This window comes from Anabas testudineus, chromosome 1 (genome assembly GCF_900324465.2).
Source record: "Anabas testudineus chromosome 1, fAnaTes1.2, whole genome shotgun sequence".
In the NCBI taxonomy this organism is placed as follows: Eukaryota; Metazoa; Chordata; class Actinopteri; order Anabantiformes; family Anabantidae; genus Anabas; species Anabas testudineus.
The window spans coordinates 22,673,137-22,680,138 of NC_046610.1; the positions used below are offsets into that span (position 1 = coordinate 22,673,137).

The window sequence follows — 7,002 nt, forward strand, 5'->3', positions numbered from 1 at the left end:
GCCCCTACCTGCATGTTTCAGTCTTAAGAGGGATTCTTTAATGAGGGACTGGCGCAGGAGCTCATGAAATCATTTAAATTTCAAATGCATGAGGTGATTATGCCAGTGAATTAGCCCAGTGACTTATTGTGGAATAATTTAGCTCAGTCAGGCAGAATGGAGACAGCTAATGTCTACGGAGACATCGCAGCAGACACGGGATAGGGTAGGGCTCAGTGGGTTTACGGGTGGGAGGACTTGTGGGAGGAAAAAGATGGAAACTAGAAAAGAGGAAGGGATGGTAAAAGAAGGAGCAATACAGATGGTTGTTTTATACACAGTGCTATACCCACAAAAAACATGAATAGATGAAGGGAGGGAAAACCCAGAGAAAATGAGCTATAAAGGGGTAAGGGAGGATGGATGTGGGAAACGAGAGAGGATAGATGAGGGAAGAGATGAACTGAAGGAGAGGAGAAAATCAATGGAGAGGAGGAATGGAGGTGGTAATTGCCTGACAGACATGAATGGATAGAAGAAGGGAGAAGGGCAAGCATGCAGAAAGGAAGCATGGAGAGAGGAGGATGGGGATGTTCATGAAGTTCATGTTTTCAGTGCGATTCTTACACAGTTAACTGCAGTGAGGGTAGAGGCAGAAAAAAGGGAGGAATAATATGAGGAAGGCTGTCAGCTCTTACCACAATAAGACGAAGGAAGAGAAAGTCCTTAAGTTGCATTAATCAATTGTTTAGCCTTAGGGGGCAGAAAACCAGTAAAATAACGGAGTTACTGTTTATGCAGCCACCACCATCCCTGGCTAACCTTGAAACATTTGCTTACTTTAGAGATTTAGAACAGCTTTAACATACCACAAATGTAAATTAATTGTTCACTTTTTGCACTCTTTTGGTCTCCAGTCTCCACCAGCCATTTGATCTTGTGTTAACACCACAAGCTTATTAAAGCTTTTTTGTTGACTAGTGAAAGACTCAGTGCAGTCACACAACACTGTGGAATACAAGTGTGGCAAATTATGGCAAACACATTAGGAAACACTTACCTGTCAACACATTCATCAGACAATGTGCCACATTAGTATTCATTTGTTGTGCTTATGAACCCATTGTCCAATATTCACTCTCTCTTTAACTTATCTTGTCTGTGAACCCACTGTGACATAGGTGTCATCAAAACTTTTGATTTATTTATTTTTTATTCAAACCATATGACCATATCCAGTGTAGCATGCAACATACAGTAGGGTACAGGATGCTTTGTTGTGCTAGATAGTCCAGCTTTCTCAAGCGGAGTATGTGTTTTTACTGTGTAATTAGGTTGTAGTATACTACTTTTGATTGGGTATCAGCAACACTTTAAGAAATGTGTAGCACGTGGTCCATTTGGTTTGGTTCATATGCCACATAATGTTCTTTTCGGTAAAAACAGGACCAGGTTCTTATGGGTTAAAGTACTGATCCATTTGCCTGTCAAAAACTAGAACATGTAGCATTTAGATGAGGATACAGAGCCTTTCTGCCCTTTGGAACTGTTTGGGCAGTGTACAGTCATGGATAGATTACTGAATGTATCTGAAGAGGCAGAAGGTCTGGGGCCCCTTGGGCTCACCTGCAAAATATCACTGCAAAAGGCACATGCCGACTACAAAGAGACATAAAGTAGCATAAAACAACTACAAAGAAATTCAGATTGAAAATTGAATGCTGAAAGACAACTACACAAACCACAACTAGAAAGAGGCAAATGATGGAGAAACAAGTGACAAATTACTACAAACTCTGTGTCAAACTGTGTTGTTTTCAGAAAGGGTTTCCTGCTCCTTCAATACTGTATGTGGGAGAGGTGAGGGCGTTTTATATTGTTATGTCCAAGGATCCATCTGTCCATGAGTACAGTTGTTGCCAATTTAGAGACATTTTCACTAGATTTCTGAGAACACTTTACAGAGTGTTTTAAGTGTTTAACAACACAGTGTGTTTCACCATACAGAGTGCAGTGGTAGACCTAATGGTTGGTGTGCATTCAACATCACTGCAAAGTCCCTGGTTTGTGTCTGGCTTTGTTTTAGTGGAAAGGAGGAGAATGACCAGTCAGTCAACCAATCATCAGCAAGTCAGAAATGTGAATCAACTGTGATTGCGAATACCAAATGACCAATCTCTGATCTCCATTTTGTGAAACTCTCCCTTGCTATTGTTCTGGATAATTTACATTGCATTTTTCATTTCTCTCAAAATAAAAGATTGGGCTGGATTCCATTTATTCATGGCAATTTATTTTGTATTCAATCCAGCAATTAAATGTTTTTTTTTTTCATTTCAAAACCTTTACAAATGGATACAAGGATACATGGATACAAAACCCCCTCTTACTTATACATACTGCAGAGAAACTTTCTTCCTTTAGCACATTTATATCAAAAGTATAATCCCTTTTATCAAACTCTGCAAACTGAACTTTCAGAACACTGCACAGTGACCATGGAGCATTCAAGCGAAAAACAATAAAAACTCTTTTGTGAGTGGGGGGGATCTGTAAATTAGAAATCAGTTTACAGCTCACCAGAAAGAGCCTGGTATGAGAGTCAGCACCTCCAGGTCTGATGTCATCGTTCTCTGCCAGGAAATGGTGGATTGCTCCCTCTTGGCTGGGAGTGAGTTGCTGCCCCAAGTGAAGGACTTTAAGTAACTTGGGGGTCTTGAGAGTAAAATGGAGCACAAGATTGGCAGGTGCAGTGTCAGCAGTAATGTGGGTGCTGTACCAGACCCTTGTGGTGAAAAGGGAGCTGAGATGGAAAGCAAACCATTCAATTTACCAGTCTATCTTCCAACCTTCACCTATGCTCCAATGCTTCCAACTCTCGCCTAGGGTCATGATCTATTGGTAGTGATCAAAAGGATGTGATTGTGAATCCAAACAGTCAAAATGAGTTTCCTCCATAGAGTGGTCGGGCTCAGCCTTAGAGACTGAGTAAGGACCGTCCTGAGGGTGCTTGTTGAGTCACAGCTCGTTCATGTCGAAAGGAGCCAGTTGAGGTGGTTCAAGCATCTAATCGGGGTGCATCCTGGATGTCTCCCTTTAGAGAATTTCTGTCCATCTGGTCGGAGGCCCATGCAATTAGCGAGAGATTATATATCTCATTTGGCCTGGGAACACTTTGGGGTCCCCAAGGAGGAACTGGAAAGCATTGTTGGGGAAGGGGGATATTGAGACTACTCTGACTAGCAGGCTTTCTGTTCGATTGGCAGCAGACAATGTTTGGATGATTCGTTGTACAAATGAATGTGTAACATAGCTTAGGGATATATAGTGACTTGAAAGTACGAAGTGTTTTTAGGTAAAAACAACTGCATAGTGTTGCTGGAAAAGGGTTGATGACAGTGTTAAAGTCATCAACAACCAAAACACTGACTGTAGAGTTGGGGGAGTTCTTTAGTAATTTGAGTCCCATTACTCACAGTAATGCATTTTATAACCACAAATACCTTTACTTTACAGTACAGACTGTTAGCGGTGTGTGAGAGTCAAGTGTGAACAACAGAAGCATTAGCCCCCATCACCTATTTACTCCATTCAACATAACCTTCACATAGTATATCATGTTCAGCTGTTAAGGCAGTTATTCGTGATTAATCATTTGATTGATGTGGCAAACATGTTTCTGCTTACGACCAAATAATGGATCAATCAGGGACAGGAGAGAGATCATTTAGAAACACAAGAGAAGCCATAAATTATCTCTGATTGCCTAACACATGATTAATGCTCCAGTATACATTGCCCTAATGCAATTCATCAGTGTTTTATATGTAACTAGTGTATTTCGAAGGGGGCTAAATTTAACGGGTTGCAGGTGGCAATGAAACACAGTGATTGTGCTTGTGTGTCTGGCTATTGTTTGGAAAGATTATGTTTTTTGGCAATAATTGTACGTTTGCAAGTGAGAAGTGAAAGCCATAAACTGAATCTCTTAAGAAGTTTGGAATTTGCTCATCATTTGCTAGCTCATGCAACCTTGCAAAGGTAAATTTTGATACCACATTTCCCCAACATGTGTGAGAAACAAACAAAAGTTTAAAATTTAAGACAATAGTTTTTGTAAGTATTACAGTTCTTACTTCAGCTGTAAAAGTTTAAAACCATGAGGGTCATTGTTAGTTCAGTAAACAAGAAAGAAAAAAAAATAATTGCACAAGAGTTTATTGCAGTCAATTGCAAAGAGTCAATTTCTATTACAACACCATGGACAAAAAAAATGCTGTCATGAATGAACACCTTCATAGGGACAAAGAAGCCAACATGATATACACCCAGAATTTATCTGGCTACACACATTGCGACCAAACCTGACAGCTTTGTTAGGCTCAAGTTATCCCCTACACCTAGAGAGTTAGTGGATTAGGCCATTACGGATCTTTAATTGCTAATGTACAGCTACAATACATAAGCTTGAGTCAGTAAAGTCCATTTTCTGTTCTGTTTTGCAACCAGGCAAACAAGACTAACATTTTAAAAACAAATGTTTCTATAAGGGACAGTTATATCAGCTACATCTTTAAGATATCATTTTGCAGTAAAGCATTAAAGTTGTTATGTTAAGACCCTAATACGCAAGATTTGGTACTTGTGCTCACCAAAGCCAAGCCAAGGGTAAATCTGCAAAAAAATAATAACAATTATCAAGTATTTTCCTTTGTGCTATACATTTTAGTGCCTTGATATGTGTTTTTTGTTTAAGCTGTTACTTAAGACAATGTAACATTTGCCAGACAGCAGCCACAAGTGGCAAATGCAGCCTAAGGGCACACTACATTTCTATTTATTCTCCAATCTTCTCAATTGGAACAAAGTAAACAACAAACATACAGAGTGTGTTTAGTTTTAGTCAATGAAACCATTAAAATCTTGACAGGTTGAGGTATAAACTAAAAGCAGAGAAGGTATACAGTTGCACAGTAATGTACAGATAATAAGTAATAAGATACTTATTGAATTCTGTAGATGATTTTATTAGCGATGAAGACAAACAAGGAAGCAATAGAACAAATGAAGCAGGAACGATTGCATTTAAGATTGATGTTGAAGCAATGACAATCACCTACAGTAATTGATTGAAACTCAGTCTTTCTACTTGAAGCTAATTGGAAATGTTCTTTTTAACATTCCTCCCTAGTCAGTGGACATAATTGCAGACATGTACACATCAACAATCATGCTGTCAGTGTGGCCTCAAGCAAGACACTAAACTCTTACCTTATTTCTCACCTAAGCAGTTCCACTAAATGCCTGCAGGCTACCATGAATAAAAGGTTTTGTATATTGGTTAGTTGTTGCTGCTGCAACCCATACTCCTAGTACCTTAGTTTAACAATGTTTACAATGTTAAATGAGTGTGTTTAGTTTTAGTCAATGAAACCATTAAAATCTTGACAGGTTGAGGTATAAACTAAAAGCAGAGAAGGTATACAGTTGCACAGTAATGTACAGCTGCATGTTTTCATTTTGGCAGATGTTTTTTTCTAAAGCAATTTACAAACAGCTTGAGGTTCAGTGGTTTGCCCAAAAACACGTTAACATATGCACAGGGGTTTGGATAAGAGGTCTTCACAGGTCCACTCCGTTCCTCCGGCTTCCTTCCACAGTCCAAAGACATGAAGTTAGTTCAGTTGGTGACTAAATTGCCCATAGGTGTGAATGTAAGTGTGAATGTTTGTCTCTGTGTGTCAGTCCTCTGATAGACTGGCGATCTGTCTAGGGTGTACCCTGCCTCTCGCTCAATGACAGGTGGGATTTGCTCCAGCACCCCTGTGACCCTTAACAGGAAAAGAGGTTCAAATAATGGTAAGATGGACAGATAGACTCACAGTGCTAACTCTCAAGATAATCCGTAAACCAATGCATTGTGACAGCTTATAAGTTTCCATAGAGTGGTTTTTTAAAATGCTCAACTAAATCCTGAAGGTATTCCCCAAAACATATTATAGACTCTTCTAGGTGGTTAGAGTCAAAAACACTGCCGCATGGTCCAGCAATCCAGAAAGAAACAAAAAAGGCAACGGGAAATGACCAGATATTAGTCAGACAGTGATATCTGTAAGAGTCGTTTTGAAGGAAAAAATAAAAATACATACATAAAGATATTATATATAAAGACAAATGTAAATGGTTACAAAAATCCTTCTTTAACTGATGCAATTCCCTGCCAGTATCTTTATAATAATGAAAATCCCCCATGGGGATTTTGCTTGGACAGCTGCAGTAGAAGACTGAGCTAACTGCCACCCCAAACAATTCAGAGATGTAAGCACCTGACCAGGGACTTGAACCCTGGATCCTCAGATTAAAAGTGTGATGCTCTACCGACTGAGCTACTTAGGCTCTTGCAGACTGTCCTTACATTTTCGGTTTCCTGTCATTGTGAATCCTGCATGTCAACAATACACACTGGTGGAGTCTAATAAACCTCTAACTAACTAATTTAGCTTGTACTGTATGTGCAAGTGTTTTTTAACAGAAGTTGCAGCTCTCCCACAAAAATAAAAACTGCTGCCTACTTCAATAAGAGAAGTTAGCTGCTCTATCCCACTCTGTGGTGACTGTTTAAATACCACGAGTTTTTACATATTGAAGGATGTTAATAGATCGGAGTATGAGCCTCACACTGCACACATACCGCTTGTGTTGAGTTTAAAGTCGTGTATTACTGAACACAAGTATATATCTTCATTCATCTTTCCATAGATAAATACATACTAAAATAGGCAAAAGTTTAATTTGAACTCTTTTTTTTTTTCATGAAATCTTGCTCACTGATCACGAATATGATAAGTATTAATGGAGGATCATTATCACCAAGTTCAATCTTTTTAGAATTGAGACACAGAAGGAATGACAGTTAATTGCAGGGTACAGCATCTGAATATCTGCAATATCTGCCATAAAAGGGAGCTTTAGTGTGTGCTCTTATTAGAGACTTGGCATTTTGAAAGCGGGTAGTCATGGTTA

The 7,002-nt window shown here is 39.1% G+C and overlaps 1 non-coding gene across 1 annotated transcript; it reads right to left on the reverse strand.

Annotated features, from left to right (window-relative positions):
* Positions 1–6,302: 6,302 nt before the first annotated feature.
* On the reverse strand, positions 6,303–6,375 carry trnak-uuu. Its single transcript has one exon. It is a non-coding gene; the product is annotated as a tRNA-Lys (tRNA).
* Between the last annotated feature and the right edge of the window lie 627 nt (positions 6,376–7,002).